This window comes from Chiloscyllium punctatum, chromosome 46 (genome assembly GCF_047496795.1).
Source record: "Chiloscyllium punctatum isolate Juve2018m chromosome 46, sChiPun1.3, whole genome shotgun sequence".
Taxonomy (NCBI): domain Eukaryota; kingdom Metazoa; phylum Chordata; class Chondrichthyes; order Orectolobiformes; family Hemiscylliidae; genus Chiloscyllium; species Chiloscyllium punctatum.
This window is the reverse complement of record NC_092784.1, coordinates 61495461-61519386: the sequence shown is the minus strand read 5'-3', so window position 1 is coordinate 61519386 and position 23926 is coordinate 61495461. Positions and strand designations below refer to the sequence as shown.

At 43.4% G+C, this 23926-nt stretch overlaps 1 protein-coding gene across 2 annotated transcripts in view; it reads right to left on the bottom strand.

Moving 5' to 3' along the window:
- tyk2 (tyrosine kinase 2) overlaps positions 1 to 23926 on the bottom strand; it is a 99402-nt gene that overhangs the window by 73319 nt on the left and 2157 nt on the right. The window contains exon 1 of one of the 2 annotated variants that reach the window (XM_072564428.1): positions 5400 to 5597. The exons of the other annotated variant lie outside the window; for it this stretch is intronic. The gene's annotated coding sequence lies outside the window, so the exon portion shown is untranslated. Of the gene's footprint in view, positions 1 to 5399; positions 5598 to 23926 lie in introns of those variants that run through there. 2 annotated transcript variants of the gene reach the window in all.

The following is a 23926-nucleotide window of genomic DNA, read 5'->3' as shown; positions in this document are numbered from 1 at the left end:
GTTCACCTAGTTGATCCCATGTATGCAAGCATTTCCTTAAGAGTAAAGGTCAAAACAGGTTTGTTTGGTATTATTGGTGGAGTTTAGATTGACAGGGTTGATGCAGAGAGGTCACTTCCCAATGTGGAAGATTCTCTGATCAGAAGGTATAGTCTCACAGTAAGGGGTCACTTGTTTAAGACAAACGAGGTCAAGTTTCTTGTCTCAGACGGTAGTGAATCTGGAATTCTTTATCACAGAGAGCAGTCAAAGCTGGGACAATCAAAGTATTCAAGGCTCAGAAACCGCAATTTTTAACCATCCAGTGAATCCAGGGTTATGGGGGAAAGATCAAGTAAATTGAGCAATGAGCAGATTGTTACTATTACCTCCTACCTTTGCCCACCTCTCACCATCCCATCTACCTTCCCCCTAGCCCCCCACAGCCCCATTTATTTTTCAGCCCCCTCCTGCTCTCCAATCCTGATGGAGGGTTATGCCCGAAACATCAACTCTCTTGCTTCTCAGATGCTGCCTGACCTCCTGTGCCTTTCCACTGCCCCACACTGATTATCAGATTAGCCATGATCTTACAGAATGGTGGAACAAGCTTGATGGGATGACTGGCCTACTTCTGTTCATGGTTGTTCAATGAGGTTCCTGTGTTTTATGGTTTACGGTCTGATGGAACATCTTCAAACAAATAGCAGAAAGTCTTCCATCCCATCATTTTGTTCTGCATTAGAAATAAGTGGCCCAGACTTAAAACATCACAGTCCAGTCAATTAAATATCAACTTTGTCATTTTCCTTCATCTCGTAGTTTGCCCACTGCCAGGATTGTTCCGGCAGTGAACTGATTGAACTGATCATGTTCAGATTGTTCATAACCAGCTTTCCCTCATTTTCTTCACAATTCCTAAATGCTGCATGATAATCACGACTGCAATTGGAAATGTGTCAAGAGGAGAGCAGAAATCCATACCCTCCCTTGGCAACACAAGCATGCTAACGTACAGTTCGGTAGCATGACACACAAACTGGTTAAATATACTGCAATTACATATGAGGAATAAGCACTTAAAAACATTATTATGCTTCTTTGCTTCTTCATTTTGCATTGTTGCAGCTTGATCCAAACTTTGCAAACCATGGTAAAGGAATCAGCAAATGCCTTGCCAACAAAATGACAAATGTCTCAGAACAACTTGATTCCATCAAAGGTTCTGTGTCACTGTTTCAGGTTACGAGCCATTCCTCAAATGGCCTCTGTTGCCAGACCCTGACAATTAAATTCTTAAGTAACACCTCCATGGCCAGAACATGAAGGGGACTATTTCCAGTTTGATTACAACTGCTCCAACAGCTTCCCAAGTTTGTTTCTTTCCGATAAAATCAAGGAATGATAAAAATGTGACTTGTCATTTTCCAATCAATTTAACTTTCCTGACCATCAACTGGTTATTAAGGCAAATTAAACTATTATTTAACTTCATTTAACAACCATGAACATAACTTTCCAATCTGGATAAAACATGCCCCAGAGTCAGAAGTTGTTTATCACTCTCAGCCCATATCAATGTCAATTATGTCATGACCACACACGTGACCAGTTCGATCCATATCAATGCAGTGTCAGGATGTAATACAAATTGGATTGCAAAACTTGCAAAACAGTTTTTCTCTTGCCCATGTGGTACTCAGTCCATATAAACCAGAACAATCTCAGGCTCCAAATTACCGTCTGTTTGAGGACACTCTCTCTGCAACGCACAGGATAATTGAGAAAAGGGAGAGACTGAGGAAAAAAAGGAAATCAACCAAGACTCCTAATTCCCCATTATTACTATCTTTGGGCCAGTTTGCTCACAGCTGTGAGGCTTCAGTAGTTGTACAATTCAGCCTCAGAGAAGGAAAAACAGGTGCAGGTATCCAGGAAGCCAATTGGCAGAACGCACAGAGAATATGGTGTAAAAGTTTGTCTCAACCATTGCTTCAATAGGCAACCATTAATCCCTTCTGAAGGGATCAAACGGAAAGTTAATCGTCTGTTTCAGCAAACAGAGCAATCCTGCTGGATGCAGAGGGAGGGCAAGAGATATTCCTCATGTAAAACTACAGGAGAAAGGTCAATGAGAACTATTCCAATCTCTCAATGCAAAGCCTGACCACCTTTCAAAACAATTGTGTTTGCCTTTCCATTTTTTTTTGTCCATCAATTGTTCATTTGCTCTGCACACCGTCTATGGGGCTGAATCAGAGCTTGGGATCCTTGACCTCATTTCAAACGTCACTCATTGCCTATTTGTGTTTTCCTCATGCAGCTGACAATGTTACAAGATGACTCAACTATAAATACTGATCCAATCTGCTCCCCAACACTACAAAGGGCCATATTCCCCATTACAATGCTACCTAGGCCCTCTCACCAATTTAAATTGCTTCTGAAAAAAATCACTAAGTACTGATGTTTGCCTCAAAACAGTTGGAAACAGGAAAAAAAAGTCAAGAGATCAGGTAGTACCTGTAGTATAACCTCAATACCTTAAATCTCACTGCTACACAAGCTTACAATACTAAACTCAGTTTAAGAAGGGTAGTATGGAAATGCCAGGGAACTATAGACCAGTGAGCCTGACATCAGTGGTGGGCAAGTTGTTGGAGGTATATCCTGTCCCACAGGATTCCATGACTTTGGAAAGACAAGGACTGATTCGGGATAGTCAACATGGCTTTGTGTGTGGGAAATCATGTCTCACAAACTTGATTGAGTTTTTTGAAGAAGTAACAAAGAAGATTGATGAGGGCAGAGCAGTAGATGTGATCTATGTGGACTTCAGTAAGGCGTTCGACAAGGTTCCCCATGGGAGACTGATTAGCAAGGTTAGATCTCATGGAATACAGGGAGAACTAGCCATTTGGATACAGAACTGGCTCAAAGGTAGAAGACAGAGTTGTTTTTCAGACTGGAGGCCTGTAAGCAGTGGAGTGCCACAAGGATCAGTGCTGGGTCCACTACCTTTCATCATTTTTATAAATGATTTGGATATGAGCATAAGAGGTACAGTTAGCAAGTTTGAAGATGACACCAAAATAGAAGATGTAATGTACAGGTTACCTCAGATTACAATGGGAACTTGATCAGATGGGCCAATGGGCAGAGGAGTGACAGATGGAGTTTAATGAGAGGTGCTGCATTTTGGGAAAGCAAATCTTAGCAGGACTTATACACTTAATGATAAGGTCCTAGGGAGTGTTGCTGAACAAAGAGACCTTGGAGTGCAGGTTCGTAGCTCCTTGAAAGTGGAGTCACAGGTAGATAGGATAGTGAAGGTGGCATTTGGTATGCTTTCCTTTATTAGTCAGTGTATTGAGTACAGGAGTTGGGAAGGTCATGTTGCAGCTGTACAGGACATTGGTTAGGCCACTGTTGGAATAGTGTGTGCAATTCTGGTCTCCTTCCTATTGGAAAGATGTAGTGAAACTTGAAAGGGTTCAGGAAAGATTGACAAGGATGTTGCCAGGTTTGGAGGGTTTGAGCTACAGGGAGAGGTTGGACAGGCTGGGGCTGTTTTCCCTGGAGCATCAGAGGCTGAGGGTGACCTTGTAGAGGTTTACAAAATTATGAGAGGCATGGATCGGGTAAATAGGCAAAGTCTCTCCCCTGAGGTAGGGGAGTCCAGAACTAGAGGTCATAGGTTTAGGGTGTGAGCAGAAAGAGAAAAAAGGGACCTAAGGGGAAACATTTTCACACAGAGGGTGGTACGTGTATGGAATGAGCTGCCAGAGGAAGTGGTGGAGGCTGGTACAATTGCAACATTTAAAAAGTCATCTGGATGGGCATACGAAAAGTCAGAGTTAGGAGGGATATGGGCTGGGTGCTGGCAGGTAGGAAGTAGATTGGGTTGGGATATCTGGTCGGGATATCTGGTCGGCATGGACAGGTTGGACCGAAGGGTCTGTTTCCATGCTGTACATCTCTATGACTCTATGAGCTGACAAGTTCCATGCTGGTGGCATCAAAACAATATCAACATGTCAATAAATATCTGAGGATTCTGAATGAACTTAGTCGATTGAGAAGTAACAACCCCAACTCCAAAGGAGCAAACATCCATTGTGACCAACCAAAGATGTTACTGTTGGATTAAAAGAAGTTGTCTATAATTTCACCGACACAGAATCAAGTCAAACTTTTGGAGAATTTTAGATAATGACGACCAAGGAACTGATAAGCATGAGGTGATACAATAAGTGTAAACTAACCTGAAATATAATTATAATAAAAACTGAGGAGATTCAACTGATATAATTGAGATAAGGAAATAGTTGACATTAAACAGAAATGTTATAACCATCTTCAGAGCACAAGATAAAGAAACATGAGAAATAGCAGGGAATAAACATGGCAGTGTGAGGAACTTAATGGAAAAGTATTGAACAAGAATGCTGTTGAAATTTCCTGAACCAGGTAGACTCTGTTCTCAAGTTCTGAAAAGGCTGGCTGCAGAGTTTTGGTCTGCGATCTTCCAAAGTTTCCTTCAGTGTGGAACAGTCAGACTGGATTCTGAAAAAAATATCACTCCACTTTTCGAGAAAGAAGTAGTTTCCTTAATTCTGGTGTTACAGGTCAATTCAGAGATCATCCATTGTCACTCAGGTGTCTCACTCTGTTGTCCAACTATTCACACACAAGTAATTCTGTAGTAAGCCTGACGCTTTGACCAACTGCTCCATGCCCAGCAGCATCACCATAACATGAAGTAACAACAGATCTGGAAAAAAAACAGCAAAACTCTCCCTCTCACATCCACCAAGATCTTTAAAAAACAATTCCTCGAGAAAATGTCAAACTAACAACATATTCTTGCAGTACAGTTTTCACTTCTTGCTATACACAGATCGACAGTCTAAAACATAAGCAGCTCAGGCTCGAGCATCATTCACACCTCTCAGGCTACTGCCTACCACAGTTATGGCTAAAGCAGTGCTATCCCCACACACTACCACCATTACCCAGAAAAATGTTTCCATTTCTCAACGTCACTAGGCTACATCCTTGCGATTCCCACAATGGAAACTACGAACCCAGGAGGAGTTCAGCAGATTATAAAAGGCCATCACTCTTGGATAAAAGCACACAAGATCATCAACCTGTAACATTAACTTGGTTTCTCTGCCTGACCTACTCAACAGTGCCTGCATTTTTTGTTCCAATCCCATCTCGGCACTGCTGGGGTTGGGTAATTAATACAACATTGCTCTGTGTTACAACCAAAAAAAGCTGCAGAGAATGGGTTTTAGCAAACGAAGTCCAGCTAAATTCCCCTCCGGGCATGATACAGCATGAAACAGCCCCTCAGTCAATCAACTCCACCTCTTAGCCCCCGCTCCATTTACTCAAAGCAAAACAATCTTTACCTGCTCTGCCTCAATCGAGACACCAGTGCTTCGGGTAGCCAAAGCTGTCACAAATGGATACAGCTCCCTTTGTTATCAACAATCCTCCCATTCTGGGTGAGGAGTTTCAAAAATATGACATCATCTTGCAGAATCTTCGATCAAATCAAACTAATCGTTTCTCAAGTCCTTTAGCAATGAAAGGCAGTGAGTCAGTGTCTCTCCTACACTGAAACAAGACTCCCCTTCTGCCTCCTCAGTCACTGCTGCATCGACAAATATCTGAATCCAACACAGTCCAGGCAGCTGACAGACGTGAACCAACCAGTTCAGCAAGATTCAGGAAGAATTTAAATTCACTTTCACTGAATTTACACAAACAAAACCTTGCACAGAATTCATTGCAACTGCCATCAATCCTTGTTACTCCCAAATTGGAATTTAATAAAGCAGATGGAATTCTGGAATTTAAAAAATGCAAGAATGTACAGAAAATTCCTCACCCCGTAATACATTTCCAAGAATCATTTATCTCAATTCCCAGATTCAGACTGAAGCCTTATCCAACTTTCCTTTTTAAAACCTCACTGCTAAGATTTCTTCTCTCTCTCTCTCCTTACACAGAGGATACTTTGCGTGGAGATACACAGAATATTTGCAAGTCAAAACTTCAACATGTGGCTGGTACAAAAGTGTAAACATATTCTGTTCATAATCTCACTCCAGGGTTTAAGGCTGATGTCTGTCAACAAGGCATACTCAGAAACAATGTACAAACTAAATGTCAACCAACCGCCAACTCGGACTCATCTCCTCCACTCAAAAGAATTCAAACAAACTGAACCAATCTGAGCACAATGACCCTTCTGGTTCAATCCTATTAGGAGTCTGTTGAAATGCTCTTGGAGCACCACTGCTGCAGAGTACTGGGGTATTCCATACCCTCAAGGACTGCTGCTGATCTTAAGTGCATCTTCTGTGGCCTTACAATTGAACAAACATGAAAGCAGTCGTTTAGCTTCCAGAGTGATAGGTTTGTAAAACTTAGCAGAGAAATCTGCCAATCAATATCCCCTCAACAATTATTGTTTAAAACTGTCGACAATGTAAGATGTTTATAGATGAGTCACATGACTAGCAACTGGAAGATACAAAATATTTGGTACAAATCAAGTCAGTCAGTGGTGATAGAAGGAGAACTTATTCCTGATTGAGGCTCTGGGATGTGTTTTGTTAAGGAGCAGTGGCAGCAGATTCAGGACTAAGTTTCAAGCGTCATCGAATGCATAAAAAAGGAAATATTTTCAAGACAATTTGCAAAGAGCAGCTGTCAGTGATTCTCAAGTCTGACACACTGCACAGCCACAGCCAACGTTCTGTGCTGCTAAATTCTATCAGGGCCAACAAGATGGCCAAAAGGGTCAGGAAATCCCCCATTTGTAGCAACTCAGTACATTGCCATAGAGTCGGTGTTTTGTTCCAGACAGGAGTTTTCAGAAACCAACACCACAATCAGCCAATGGTCAGAGCCTCCCACCACACTGCCACAACGAGTGTGAACAAAACTGGAAGAACAAAAACAGAATTATTGTGACAAAGGAAGATTGGTTTGTGGACAGGAAGTGCACATCCTGTGTAAGACTTTTAATATATTGGTCAAACAGATTGCTCACAGTGTATGATATAAAAACACTTAGCAGAAATTAAGACTCTTTAGTATGGCAAGGTGCCTATGCAATCATTTTAACTCATACATGAGAAAACATTGATGATCAACACCATACCATCATCCCAGCGCCAAATTCTCAAAGGAATCAATCGAAAATTGAACTCTCTGGATTAAGTTCTCTGTTCAAAGTGAGAAACCCATATCCAAGGAAGCAGCATGAAGCCAACCTCTGCATGTTTCACACAAATCCCAGACTTGCTGATATGTTCGAAACACTAGGTCGACCAGAATGGGTTGGTAGGGAGAGAGAGAGAAAGTTGTGATGGGCCTTTCTTCAGAGAGGATTCTGGATTATTGGTGCTGGAAGAGCACAGCAGTTCAGGCAGCATCCAAGGAGCTTTGAAGTCAGAGGTCAGGCAGCATCAGAGGATCATGAGAGGTGATGTTTCAGACAGAAGGAAGGCTTTCATCAGGAAATCAGCAGACTGGGGTTGTTGGGAGGTGGGGGGGGGGGGGGGGGCTGCGCGGTCACGATTTGGCACACCAACCTTGACATCGCTAAGGCCAGGCCAACTCTCAAATATTCCACATCCTGAAAAGGATCCACACACAAACACTTGTTCTCCAGCTTATCAGACATCGAGGAACATAAGTTCATCAAACTGTCACTTACTTACCTCCAAACCCAGGATTCTCCAACCAATCCAGACACTTCCCCCTGAGAATATATATCGGGTATGAGCAGGTAGGGAAAGAGTTGACAACGCCCCAGCCTCCAAAAACCGCTACAGCCACCACTATGACCCTCACCACTAAACTGACGGAGACCACCATCAACCATACTGCCTCCTCAATCACCATGAGTACTGCTGCCGAAACCTCCACGAGCACTGCCCATTGCATCACTTTCACCCAGTGATTGCCGCCCCTACACCACTTCCAACCCCACTGATGTCACTCTCAGAATACCACCATGCCACTTCTGCATATGCGGCCCAATGTGCTCCTTCCACACGTGACGTGTCGCGACATCAAACTTTCCTTCCACTGCCTCTGCCCCATGCTTACTTTTTCAACTTGACTCCTACCTACCTTCTGTGGACGACTTCTCCTGCCTCTAACATACACCATTCTCTAGGATGCTCTGACCTGGGCTCTTACCCGTCCTTGACCTCTTCATCTCCAACTACTGCTGTGGCATTGATTGCCTCAACCTGTCCACCCTTCACCCACTCCAACCTATCACCCTCGAAAAGCGCAGCCCTCCAGTTCCTCCGCTCCAACCCAACCTCACCATTACATCAGCGGACAAGGGGAGAGCACATGGTAGTTTGGCACATTGACCTCTACATCGCTGCAGCCACACATTCCTGATGAAGGGCTTATGCCCAAAATGTTGAACCTCCTGCCTGACCTGCAGTGCTTTTCCAGCGCCACACTTTTCAACTCTGACTCTCCAGCATCTGCAGTCCTCACTTTCTCTCATTTCTCCAGACAGCAAGACAAAGAATAATCAACTCAATCCAAAGCAACTTGGTGAACCACAAAGATATTGTTCAAGACCTTGAACTCAGCTACTATCCCACTGTTCTAGTTCAAGCAGACTTAAGGTTGAAAGTAGGATCCCAAGAAAGAGAAGACCATTCAACCTCAAGCTTGTCCCAGCCTCAACTCATGTCTGCCAGACTCTAACGCTCTTGCTTATCAACCTTTCTTCATCCGACAATCCTTGATCCCAGTAATCAACTCACTGAATCTTCTGACCGCTGCCAAAGCATAACCTGCTTAAGGAAGGATACCAAAACTGTATAATAGTAATTGCACGCAGAAAAGGGTAGAGATCTACAATCCACACAAAGAACAGTGACTAGGTGCAATACATTTATTTTTTTTAAGGAAGTAATAAAGGTTGGGCTGTGGTGTTGGGTAAACTGGAAAATGAATGCAGGATCTGCTGCAAAGGTTTGAATTCTGACTGTCAATGGGCAGACTCTCGGTTTAAACAATTTTTACAGCTACTCAGTCTTCTTCATGGAGCATGTCACAGGATAAAAGTAACGCTCAGTGCCTCACTCACACAAATGCTAACTTTATGAACATACTATGGCAGATCTCAGCCTTGCTGTGACCTTGAAGTACACTCAGTAGTCACAACCAGCCGTGGGCTCACCTCCTGAACCTAAGGTTACTCAGGTCAATGGCAGCATTTCAACTCCTCTCATCATTCTGAGAGGATGAAACAAAGGGGTTTCCTTTCGAGTCCGACTGCTTTATTTGTACAGCTGGCTCGACGTCAACTTTTGCCATCGAAGAAATCTTGTCTTTGTTTCTGAGACAAAGGCCCACTGTTCCTATTGGCTACCTATTTCTCACTCAAAAACGCTCTGTGCATGAACGTCATCACATCTGTGGTGCGCTGAGCTCATTCATGGTTTCTGATTTTACCACAAATGCACATTTTATGCTGGGCGAAAAACACAGTACAACTTGAAACATGGCTTTAAGGATCTCATCTATCTATCGGATAATATTCTTGTAAAGAATTAGGGCAGTGTCCTCAGCACTTGGCATCAACCTCCTGAGAATGACCCATCTGATAGGTACAAAGACTGTCAAACAGGCCCACAAAGAAATCTGCTTCCTCTCTACTCAAGGCTTGAAACTCAAGACCTCCAAAACCTCAAAGTTGTGCATCCTTTAATTTTCCAGTCATCGGTATTTCTTGATTGTCCTCATCATTCCTTCTCTTTTCAACCGTGGTACTATCAACACTTTCGCATCGGATGGTATGCCCAGGTAATAATGATGGAAGACTTTTACAGTCTCCACCTCAAGTGATAATATTTCACCACTTTTCCTTCCAAGTTGCAGTCAGCTGCGAGGCAATTCAATAAAACAAGGAATTCAAATATTTATGTTACAATAACAAAAAACTCGCCCAGTGTCTGATAACCAATTCCCAAAAACACAGGTACTGGAACCTCTTTGAAGAACTATTTCATCCAGTTTTTCTTCTCAGCTGGTGGGCCTCTGCTCGAAGGTTGGTGTTTGATTCACAGCAGTCTTTCTATACCTCCCAATCTCATGCCATCCTTTCCATTTACCAAGAACATCCTTCAATTTCCAAGCCACCAAGCATGGATACTCTCTTCCTTATTCTGATTCTCTGAAATCTCCCCACCGTGACATCTTTTACACGTCTAGTTCATTTTAAAAATGCCCTACCAAGACCCTCTGCATTTTTATGACTAGGCCAACAGGTTTTTGTTTATTCTTTCTCTACAACACTATTGCTTTCTCTGTGCTGATTGTCTCCAATCTCCTCCAAACCCACATTTCGAAACTAGCCTGATCACAAAGTTACACAGAATTTGACCCCTCTAACTTCAGATTCTTGGAGTAACCTGAGACACAGAGGCAGAAGGCAGCCATTCAGCCCATCAAGGCTGCTGTCTCAGTCCTCAACTCAACTTTTCGCCTTTTCCCCTTAATCCTTGATTCCCTTACTGATGACAAATCTGTCTGTCTCAGTCTTGACTATAGTAAATGACTCAGCCTCAACAGTCCTTTGTGCTAAAGAATTCTACAGATTCACTCCCTGAGAAGAAATTCCTCCTCATCTCTCTTAAAATGGGCAATCCCTTACTGAGATTATGCCCAGTGATCCAAGACTCTCCCACAAGGGAGAAACAACCTCTGTATCTACCTTGTCAAGCCACGTAAAGATCTCTCTTTTATTAAGGTCTCCTCTCAATTTTCTGAACCCCATTAAGCACAAGCCCAATTTACTCAACCTCAAAAAACAAAACGTTCCATACCTGGAGATAAAACCAAAGAACATTCTTCAGCTGCTTCAAGTGCCAGTATATTTGTCCTCAGTTAAGGGAACTACAACTTCTCACACTATTCCAGCTGTGCACTGACCAGTGTTTATCCAGTTTCAACAAGACAGTGGAGAGAGAGAACCTGCACAGTTACTGCCTTTGCTGTTTGAATTTGTGTATCGCTGGACATCGGAGTGCATCTGGGAAAATTAACAGTGAAATTCACAACTAATCTTGGAGGAACTGTTGGGCGAAGTTCACAGCACAGAATCAGACAAGTTAATTGTTGTTTTAAGTCTGTCCAAGAGAAAGGCTGCAGTAGTGAGTATAGTGGATTCTTTCTTGATTATATGATTTTGGAGATAAGTCTCTTGATTAAACTTCAAATATAAGCCATAGCTATTAATTTAACCTGGGGCAGTGTTTGTAGAGGAATAAGACGGTGTTATTTTCTGGGTCTGTAGATTGTGAAGGAGCAAAAATGGCCTTTGCAGTGATGTGCACTTCTTGTCAAATGTGCGAGCTTAAAGAGAGTTTAAGGGTTACTGCGGATTATATCTGCCATAAATGCTGTTGGATGCGAATCTTATCAGATCGAGTGGATCGGTTGGAGAGACAGATAGAAGCGATGAGGAATTTGCAACAGCAACAGTATGTGATGGATGGCAGTTATAGGAAGGGGGAAAGTCTCAGATACAGCCACATAGATGGGTTAACTCCAGGAAGGGTAAGAGAGGTCAGCACCTAGGGCAGGAGTCTTTTGTGGATATACCCATTTCAAACAGGTATGCTTTTTGGAAAATGTAGGGGGTGATGGATTCTCAGGGGAACGTAGCACGAACAGCCAAGTTTCTGGTATTGAGACTGGCTCTAATGCAACAAGGGGTACGTCAGCTTCCAAGAGATCAATTGTGTTAGGGGATTCTGTAGTCAGAGGTACGGATCGACGTTTCTGTGGCCAGCAGAGAAAAAGCAGAATGGTGTGTTGTCTCCCTGGTGCTAGGAGAAAGTGAGGACTGCAGATGCTGGAGATCAGAGCTGAAAATGTGTTGCTGGAAAAGCGCAGCAGGTCAGGCAGCATCCAAGGAGCAGGAGAATCGACGTTTTGGGCATAAGCCCTTCTTCAGGCTCATGCCTGAAATGTCGATTCTCCTGCTCCTTGGATGCTGCCTGACCTGCTGAGCTTTTCCAGCAACACATTTTCATCCTTGGTGCCAGGATCAAGGATGTCTCAGAGATGGTGCAGAATGTTCTCACGGGGGAGAGGGGCCAGCAGGAGGTCATTGTCCACATTGGAACCAACAACATTGGATTGAGATTCTGAAGGGAGATTACAGAGAGTTAGGCAGAAATTTAAAAAGGAGGTCCTCAAGGGTAGTAATATCTGGATTACTCCCAGTGCTCCGAGCTAGTGAGGGCAGGAATAGGAAGATACAGCAGATGAATGCATGGCTGAGGTGCTGGTGTATGGGAGAAGGATTCACATGTTTGGATCATTGGAATCTCTTTTGGGGTAGAAGTGACCTGTACAAGAAGGACGGATTGCACCTAAATTGGAAGGGGACGAATATACTGGCAGGGAGATTTGCAAGAACTGCTTGGGAGGATTTAAACTGGTAAGGTGGGGGGGGGGGAGAGAAGAGTCAGTGGGACCCAGGGAAATAGTGAGGAAAGAGATCAATCTGAGACTGGTACAGCTGAGAACAGAAGTGAGTCAAACAGTCAGGGCAGGCAGGGACAAGGTAGGACTAATAAATTAAACTGCATTTATTTCAATGCAAGGGGCCTAACAGGGAAGGCAGATGAACTCAGGGCATGGTTAAGAACTTGGGACTGGGATATCATAGCAATTACAGAAACATGGCTCAGGGATGGGCAGGACTGGCAGCTTAATGTTCCAGGACACAAATGCTACAGGAAGGATAGAAAGGGAGGCAAGAGAGGGGGGGCGGGGGGGTGGCATTTTTGATAAGGGATAGCATTACAGCTGTGCCGAGGGAGGATATTCCTGGAAATACATCCAGGGAAGGTATTTGGGTGGAACTGAGAAATAAGAAAGGGATGATCACCTTATTGGGATTGTATTATAGATCCCCCAATAGTCAGAGGAAAATTGAGAAACAAACTTAAGGAGATCTCAGCTATCTGTAAGAATAATAAGGTAGTTATGGTAGGGAATTTTAACTTTCCAAACATCAACTGGGACTGCCATAGTGTTAAAGGTTTAGTTGGGCAAAGTCTTTTCCCTTTGAGTCCAGAACTAGAGGGCATAGATTTAGGGTGAGAGGGGTAAGATATAAAACAGACCTAAGGGGCAACTGTTTCATGCAGAGGGTGGAACGTGTATGGAATGAGCTGCCAGAGGAAGTGGTGGAGGATGGTACAATGACAACATTTAAGAGGCATTTGGATGGGTATATGAATAGGAAGGGTTTGGAGGGGTATGGGCCGGGTGCTGGCAGGTGGGACTAGATTGAGTTGGGATATCTGGCCGGCATGGACGGGTTGGACTGAAGGGTCTGTTTCCGTGCTGTACATCTCCATAACTCTAAGACCTTCCTTTTGGACACTCCATTTCATGTGAAATGAAGGCAAACATCCCACTGGTCACTAAAATACTGCTCAAGTTTACCTTGTATTCCAATTCATACCAAAGGTGAAGTGACAGCCCTTGACATCAAGGATGCATTTGACTGGGTGTTGCATCAACAAGCCCTAGCACAACTGGAATCAATGGGTGCCAGGGGACAAGCTCACAGCAAGGTGGCCATGGTTGTTGGAGGTCAGACATCTCTGCAGGAGTTCCTCAGGGGAGTATCCTGGGCCCAACCACCTTCAGCTGTTTCATCAATGGCCTTCTCTCCATAAGATCAGAAGTGGAGATGCTCGCTGATGATTGCACGATGTTCAGCTAACCCATGTTCATTGTGGACCTTGTTCAAATGACTTTGTTTCTGTTCCACTAACATGGCCTGTCGTCAACACTGATCAGAACGTGGCTCAGCTCCAATTTCTCAAGTTCAAAAACTCTTTCTCCTGCTGGGGCCCTTCCTTTCATCTCTGCTTTTAATCATAATTCAAACTGTTTAATTTCCTTTTCACTTGCAGCTGAATTTTAGCCATGGCCAATTATGCTGATTGCATTCCTGGCAATTGTCAATGCAGAGCTATTCCTGCAATCATCTTCCCATTCCTCACAGACACAAAATACCCCCAACTCCAGCTTGTTTGCCAATTCTGAAAGCTTTACCTTGCTCACTTTCGATAAAACTCCCAAAGTGACTTCTTCCATCCCCACGAAGACCTTAGCAACTGAAAGCCATTATTACACATCGTTACACTGTTTAAACCAACCGAATGCAACACCCAAAATACACTCACCCTTTGAGTCCAGTAATCCTAAACCCAACCTCGAATTAGAGATTTTGATCCCGACAAGAGTCTGCAATTTTTAACGGACTGGACCAAATCCCCGTAAAACATATTTCAAACAGAGTCTAGACCCTAAAGTTTGCTTATTTTAAAAGTAAGTGCAAGGTGATGTGTTTCAGATGCAATTAGATTGGCCAAACTACCAGGCTTGAAGCAAAACACACCTCATTCATCCACTATAGCTAAAATACAGGAAAATAAATAAAGAATTGGCTTAAATAAAACAATCAAAATTCTAACAATGAAATATTAGCTATTACTAATTAACTATTCCAATACAGTAACATCCCATAAACACACCCTTGGCAAAGACAAATTCAATTTAACAGCTGGTCTCACATGCAATTCCAGCAGCAGGCAGACAACCCCAGCTTTAAGCTGGAACAGAGAGAGAAATAAGAGCTCCCACATCCAGCTTCAAGACTTCAGCAACAGGCACTCAAAACCAATCCTGGCTTGGTGGGTGTTTGACCTCACCCATTTAGCTACTCACACAGCGCGTCAGAGCTCCTCTACATTGGGGAGACAGGAGGCCTACCCGCACAGCACTTCCAAGTACATCTCAGGGACACCCGCACCAACCAACCCCACCGCCCTGTGGTCAAACACTTCAAGTCCCCCTCCCACTCCACCAAGGACATGCAGGTCCTGGGCCTCGTCTCTCGACATACCCTTACCACCCTACCTCACCTTCTGCCTCGGGATCCTCCAACCTCATGGCATCAATGTGGATTTCACCAGTTTCCTCAATTCCCTTCCCTCCGCCTTATCCCAGTTCCAACCTTCCACCTCAGCACCACCCTCATGACCTAACGCACCTGTATCTTCCTTCTCACCAATCTGCTCCACCCTCCCCTCTGACCTACCACCATTACCCCCACCTCCATCCACCTATTACACTCTCAGCTACCTACTCCCTAGCCCCACCTCTCTTCTATTTATCTCTCCACCCCCCGCCCCAAGGCTCCCAGTCTCATTTCTAATGAAGGGCTTATGCCCAAAATATCAACTCTCCTGCTCCTTGGATGCTGCCTGACCTGCTGTGCTTTTCCAACACAACATCCTTGACTATAATCTCCAGCAACTACAGTCCTCACTTTCGCCATCATCTATAAGGGACAAGTCAGGAATGAGATGGAATACTCCCCACTTGCCTGGGTGCATGCAGTTCTAACAACATTCAAAAAGCTTGACACCATCCAGGACAATGCAACCCACTTGACTGGAACATGCACAAACAACCTCTACCATTGATGCTCAGTAGCAGCAGCATGTATATCTACAAGGTGCACTGCAGAAACTCACCCAAGATCCTCAGAGAGCATCTTCCAAACACATCTGATACTTGACACAAACTGCTACAACTGAATGAGCCAAATAAAACTCAGCTGCCGCTTTATTGATCTATTACCTCTGGGACCAATGTGGGGCTTTTAGTGAGAAGCTGAAATCAAAGGGTCAAATGTGAAGATATTACCATGAGAACAGAGAATAGAAGAAACAGCTGTCAGTCAGCAATATCAAGCTTGGGATTAAAGGCAATGGTGACAAGACAGTGGAATAGGAGCTGTTGGAATCAAATGAGTCGGAGCAAGAAACAAGAACCTGATTTGAACACAGCAGCGATGGTAGCAGAAGGAAGTGGTGTTATGTGGAGGAAAAAAACATGGAGAGTTGAGACAACCTTTGATAAAGAAAGCAGTTCAAGTGGTAGTGAGTTTAGAGATCGGAATTGGAAGAGATGAGTCAAATGACTTTTTTAATACGAAGATAATTTCAGGATCAAAGTTTGCTCACCAGTATTCACCAATAATCACCATTGGAACAAACTAACATTGTTTCGTTTTACGCAAAACACCACAAGCTTTTTTCCACTTGCATGGAGACTCAGGCCCATCAGCCCAGAACCAAAGATTTTTTAAAGGCTACCCCAGCTGACTGATTCAAATTGTGAAACAAAACAGACTCTATCAGGAGGATGTGTTACACAAGCAGGTAACAGTGGTTCCATACCATGACAGTAAGCACTTACAGGGCAACTGGATACAGGTTGCCTAGCTGATGCAGAGTTTAAGTACAGTTCCTTACTAATCCATGTTCAATGTGGACGACAGACCACGTTAATGAAACAGAAGATTTATTGCTTACAGTGAACCATGGAGCTGCTTTGGACAGAGACTGTGGTAGACAATGACTCACAGTTGATGAACTTGGCTTTGCAAGAAATGGAATTGATTGGTCCTTAATCCAGTGACAGTAGAGGAATGCTGTACCTGCACAATAAGTTTGTGTTATTCATTCAATTATGACCTTTGCCGCAAAGGGGCTGGAACACAAGAAAAAAGACTTGCTACAATCGCACAGGGCTCTGATATAATCACACAGTAAAATAGTGAGCAATTTCCATTTCCATATTCAAGCAAGGATAGATTCACACGGGAGACTACACACACGTTTCACTCAACTGGTCTCTGGAATAAGAACGCTGTCCTGCGGTGAGAGGCCAAGTAAAATATTCTCTACAGTTTTGAAGAACGAGAGGTGATCTTATTTAAACATTCAAGATGTGAAGGGGCTTCACAGGGCTGACAGGGAGGTGTCATCTTCCCTGGCTGGAGAACTTAGAATTTAGAACAAGGAAGCATAAGTGATTAAGTGCAGTGAAGCCTGAAATCAGCCATAATCAGAAGATGGTGGAGCAAGCTTTTTGGGCTGAACCGTCTACTCAAACTCATATTCCTTAAGCTCTTACAAACTGGTCCAGCAAAAACATGGACTGAAAGACAGCCATGGGATTGGAGGAAATTAAATCCAAGTCTTCAACCACTGCATCAATTCTGGTGACAAGTTTGATTCCTGACTGTCCTCTTATGTAAATCAATAACTTCAATTAAGAAAAACGCTTTCAGGCACATATCCAAATGGCTTTCTCTGACTCAATTTCACTGTGCTATGAAACCAACGAGAATGCAGCAAGACAATAAATGTCACACAGACCAAGGAGCAAGAGGGCGGTTCAATGCACTGTTGACTAAATGGATATGCACTCACTTTCCTGTCCATGTCCAGGGTTCTGGCATTTGGGATTGGGGGGGGGGGGGGGGGGGGGGGGGGAAGGGGGGAAGAAGAGAGGAGATGGGAAGAATGGGGGTGGGTGTGAACAGAGCAGAGAACAAGGGGGCAATCACTTCACAATCCGAACAGCTGGCTGCAGATGCTGATCCAAGAATCTGAGTATCTCTAGCAAACTGGGGCAGAAATACAAGCCTTGTATGCCTACAGCAGTGTGTGTATATCCTAAAGAATTTCACAGTTTATAAAGTGATGCTTTGTAAAGAAATGAGGCAGCCAAGAATTAAATAAAAACAGCAGCAACAAGCTTTGATGTTGCTGGATGATGGAGGACTGTTTGCTCAAACTCAAGGCAAGGCAAACTCCCCCTCTCTTTTCTCAATAAGGTCTGTAGGTGCTTTGCATGATTCCAACACGGGGCCACTGCAGTACTCTCCAACATGGCACTGGGAGTGTTCAGCACAGATTACCCTCCTCACATTCCTGGAGTGCCAGTTAAGAAAGACTTGAGCCAAGAATGGCACCATAAAAGACCAAGTTCAGAAAAACAAACTACTAAAAGAACACATTAAAAACAAGACAAAAGTCAAAGAACTCAGCATGATAAAAATGTACCGGGTCTAACTTCCCCTTCAAAAGACAGAGGAGATATTCCTGTTATTAAAAACAGCTATTTTCTTCAAAAATCCATTTATAGAACGTGCACGTCATTGCGATACCAGACCCCACTCTAATTGCTCTGGAGAAGGTGGTGGGGAGCTGCCCACTTGAACTGTGTTCATGTGTTTTCCAGGAACATCAAATGTGTGGTGCAGAGCCAATGACACTGAACAAAGATTTTGAGCCAATGACACTGAACAAAGATACAGTTTCAAGTCAGGATATTACAGCGATTCGAAAGGAATTTGTCAGTGTTGGTGTTCATGTGTATGCGTTATCCTTGCCTTTCAAGGTGGTACAGGTCAGGAGTTTGGAAGGTGTGTCAAAGGAGTCTTGGTGAATTTCTGCAGTGCAACTTGTAGATGGCACACACTGCTGCTGACTATTGATGATGGAGGGAGTACATGTTTATGCATGAGATGCCAATCAAAGGACTAGCTTGTCCAGATCGTGTCAAGCTTTTTGTGTAGATGTAGGAACTGCACCATCCAGGCAATTCACTATATACTCCAGGCTTGTGAAGTCAGATGAGGGAAATCAGAAATAAAAACAGAAAATGCTGGAAATAATTTAACATGTCCAGCAGCATCTTTACGGAGTGCATGAGCGAGAGTGGTTGTCAGTTTGCTTGCTGAACTGGAAGGTTTCTCTTCAGACATTTCATCACCAGGCTCGATAACATCATCAGTGAGCCTCCGTTGAAGCGTTGGCGTTCTGTTCCACTTTCTATTTACGTGTCTGGGTCTGTTGTGGTGGGTGATATCATTTCCAGATCTTTTTGAGAGGTTGGTGAATGGGGTCCAAATTGATAATGGTGCCCAAATGGTGTCCCTCTTCATCTGTAAGGATATTAGTGACAGTTGGTCATGCTTTTTTTTTGGTCAAAAGACCAACGATCACCAGTATCCTTACACAGATGAAGAGGGACACCAGTTTGACTGGGACAATACATCCATCCTGGGACAGGGCAAAGAGACACACCTGGGAATTCCTAGAGGCCTCGCATTCAAACTGGTACTTAACTAATCAACATAGTGATTTGGACCCCATTTACCAACCTCTTGGAAAAAGAACTGGAAATGATATCACCCACCACAACAGACCAAGTTAACAATCACACAACACCAGGTTCTTGTCCAACAGGTTTATTTGGAAGCACTAGCTTTCAGAGAACCACAACTGACGAAGGAGCTGTGCTCCGAATGCTAGTGCTTCCAAATAAACCTGTTGGACTATAACCTGGGGTTGCGTGATTTTTAACTTTGTCCTCCCCAGTCCAACATTAGCATCGCCAAATCACAACAGACCCAAGACATGCAAATAGAAAGCGGGACAGAACACCACCTCTTCACCGAAGGCTCACTGATGATTTTACCGAGCATGGTGATGAAACGTCAGAATCTCCCACTTCAGTGAGCAAACATACAACCTAAACCACAATCTGAGCTACAAATCTTGACTAAAATTGCAAGAGAACGCAAGAAAAACAGAGTGAGCAGGCACCAGAGAATATCAGATCTGCCATAAACTTGTTAAATGCCGAAGCACACAAGTTAAGATTCCCTACAGCATGAAAACAGGCCCTTCTGCCCAAGTCCACACTGACCCTCTGAACAGCAACCCACCCAGACCCATTCCCCAACCTTCTATTTACCGCTGACTAATGCACCTAACACCGTGGACAATTTAGTATGGCCAATTCACCTGACCTGCACATCTTTGGATTATGAGGGGAAATTGGAGCACCCAGAGGAAACCCACACAGACACACGGAGAATGTGCAAACTCCACACAGTTACCTGAGGCAGGAATCGAACCAGCGTCCCTGGTCACTGAGCCACCGTACCGCCCACTTGATGGACTGAACAGCCTACGCTGCTCTGCATCTTATGAACAACTCAAGAATGAAAGCAAGGTTTGCTTTCTCCTTCTTGCATCTGACCAACCCGTCAAAAATCTATCCAGAAACTTCACACCGGTAGACCAGAAAAAGTAAACAGTGCTTGAGTGATTTGAATGATTGAGTAAATATGATTAAGATCAATGAAGACAGGCTTTAAATAATAAAAGCAAATCATTAAAATATGTGACTGAGAACAAAACAGGTGAGTTGCCAGGATCAGAGTTTAATACAGCACAGGTATTCAATTCAAAAGAAGCAAAATGGAAGACAGCTATAAACATACTCACCCTGACCAAGAGCATTCACACTCTTTAACCCATTCGCAGCTGCTCTTTTTGGAAACTCTACATTTCAGGGATACTGCAGGAGATAAGGAAGGATAGGCACTGCACAGATAGAATTAGAGTCATAGAGATGCACTGCACGGAAACAGACCCTACGGTCCAAATTGTCCATGCCAACAAGATAGCCTCAATTAATCAAGTTCTGCTTGCCAGCATTTGGCCCATATCCTTCTAAACCCTTCCTATTCATATACCCATCCAGATACTTTTAAACACTAATTGTACCAGCCTTCACCACTTCCTCCATCAGCTCATTGCATGCATGCACCACCCTCTGCGTAAAAAAAAGTTGCCCCTTAGGTTCCTTTTAAATCCTTGCCCGCTCTTCCTATCCCTTACCCTCTCATTCTGGACTCCCTCAACCCAGAGAAAATATCTTGTCTATTTATCCTATCCGTGTCTTTAACGAGTTCAGGAAAAACAGTCCTTGCCTATTCAGCCTCTCCCTATAGCTCAAATCTTCAAACCCTGGCAACATCCTGATAAATCTTTTCTGAACCCCTTCAAGTTTCACAACAATAGGAGGGAGACCAAAATTGCAGACAATATTCCAAAAGTAGCCTAACTAATGCCCTGTCCAGCCGCAACATGACTTCCCAACTCTTGCACTCAATACTCTGACCAAAGCAAAGCATCCCAAATTAACTTGTAGAGCTGAAGAAACTGGACAGGAGGGGTAGAATGAGGAGTCAGGATTAAACCCAGTGGGAAGTCAAACTATGGCAGCAAAACTCGAGGGGTTGAAATGAATGAGTCACTTGATGAATGAGCTGCGAATGTTTTGACCTGCATCCTGCATGTCAAGTCATGGAACACTTTAGAAAAAGATACGTAGTTTTTGCACCTGGCAGCACAATGATCGCTTGCACTAGTTTTGCAAGTTAACAGCTCGATCTACATGAACATCTGTGACTTGGTTTTATATTTTTAGAATGGCTTCATATTGACATTTTAAGAAAAACTGTGAACAAGTTTAAAACAACACTTGACAGCACAACGCTCAACACCATTCGCAACTGCTCAGACACCAAAGCAATCTGCGCCCATACACAGCAAGACCTGAACTATAACTAGGCTTGCGCTGTTAAGTGGCAAGTAACATACAAGTGCCAAGAAATGACCATCTCCAACAAGATAGAATCGAAATATCTGCCTTGGCATTCAATGGCATCTCCATCACTGAATCCCATCCTAGGAATTACAACTGACCAGAAACTGAACTGGACTAGCCATAAAAAAGCTACAAAAACAGGTCAGAGGCAAGGAATCCTGCAGCAAGTAACTCACCTCCTCACTCCCGAAAACCACTCCAACATCTACAAGGTACAACTCAGGAGTGTGACGGAATTCTCCCCTCTTGTTCCAACACTCAAGAAGCTCAACACCATCCAAGACAAAGCAGCCTGCTTGCTCAGATTCCCATTCACCACCTTCAACAGACAGTCGCTTAACCATCGACGCTCAGTAATACCATTGCGTACTAGCTATGGGATGCACTGCAGAAATTCACCAAGGCTCCTCAGACAACACCTGCCAAACTGATGACCATGTCCATCGACAAGGTCAAGGAACACCACTTGCAAATTCAAACCACGTACCATCCTGACTTGGAAGTATATCACAGTTCCTTCAGTGTCACTGAAACAAAATCTTGGAATCCCGCCCTAATGGCATGGTGGATGCCCCAAATAAACTGCAGTGGTTTAAGGCAGCAGCTTACCACCATCTTCTGCACAGCAATTCGAGGAAGGCATCATATTAAAAACCCTCCCACTTATTAAAAATAATGGAGGTTAACCATTAGGAACTACACAGGGATAAATCATAAACCTGACAGACTGGACGATCTACATTTGATGCACAGTACAAATCACAACAGTATCAAAAGCGTAATGCCCTTGGTTGGAGTTCAAGACTTGGCGAAGTGGAAGTAAAGAGAACCTTGGTATTGAAAATTCATCTCTGACAACTCTTGTACGTACAGTGACAAAAATGTGAAAAACAACTAGTTGTTTATTGAAATTAAGACTGAAAACAGAGTGGCAAACTCCAAAAAGCAACAGTACAAAGAGAAAAATGCAAACGGTACACAGACTGTCTAACTTCAGTTTGGATCATATTTTCTCTACTCAGAGTTGGCTTAGCTCAATTGGCTGAAAGACTAGTTTATGATGCAGGGTGATGCCAACAGTGTGGGTTCAATTCCCATACAGGTTGAAGTTACCATGAAGGACTCTCCTTCTCAACTTCTCCCCTCACCTCAGGCATACTGACCATTAAGCTAAAGCACCATTAGTCGTTTTGCTCTGGTGAAAGAGCAGTCAATGGCCTGTTAAGACGATGGCAACTTTATAATGAATAACACAGCACAAAGCTAATATGGAGTTATTAACTTATTAAGGTACCTTAAATGGAGCAAAACACAAGAGCATGAACAAAGAAAATCTGACAACGAATCATGAGATAGGAGGTCAGTGAACCTCAAGTTTAGTCAGAGAGGAGCATTTTCAAAAGATGTTTTTTCAGGACAGAGATGGAGGTGTTTAGCAAGGAAGTTCCAGGGCTTCAGTACAGAATCCTGAAGACAACAACAAATGTTAGTGTTTGAATGATGAAAATAGGGGATTATGCGAGAATTATCATTTCTTAATGACAGATTATTTCACTGGAGAGGTCTTCAGGACAAACTGGACAACATTGGTTATTCACTATTATACATTACAGTTGTTTCAAGAGAAAAACAATGGAAATCAAATATTAAAATTCAAAGTTTTCCGCATTCTCATGGAACTATGGAAATGCAGACAAACTTACAACAAATTGGTCAGAACCTCAATTCTGCTATTAGGCAATATATATCCTTATATTATGTCCTGACAAATACACATGCACCAACCTATCAAATCAGCATTCACACAACTTACATTGCACACAGACATCTGCTTGCTTGTAACTTCACAATTTTCTGTATGCAGGACATGCATATTTTATCTCCTCGCTTCCAAATGTGCAATACAACATCTTGAAGCATCAATTAATGAGGAATTCCATCTTCTTTTTACACTGGGTCAAGAATGAACCCCTTCTTGCAGTTACTAAAGAGGAGTGGACACAACTCCACCTTCCTTTGTTCCCAACAGAGTAGCAGCCGTTTGTGACACACGACTTACCCTTCACAAAACCATGTTGACTATCCCTAATCAACTTATTCCTTTCTTGATGATTTTAAGTCCTATCGCTTATGACCTTTTCAACACTTTACCCACAATCAAACTAAGGCTGTGGTCAAAAATTACTGGGGTTGTCTCTTCTTCCCTTCTTGAAGGAGGGGACATTTGCTATTCTCCAGTCTTCTAGCACTGTTCCTGTAGACAATGATGACAAAGATCAAAGCCAAAGGCTCTGCAATCTCTTCCCTGGTTTTCCAGAGAATTCTAGGATAAATCCCACCTGCCCAGGGACTGAGCAATACTGGAAAGTGTGAAAACAGCTAACACCTCCTCCTTGCGAACCTCAATCTCATCTCGGCCAGTAGTCTGTATCTCGGTATTCTCCTTGACAACGCTGTCATTTTCCAGTGTGAATATTAACAAAAACATTCGCCTCAGACTCCATGTACAACTTCCCACTACTATCCTTGATGG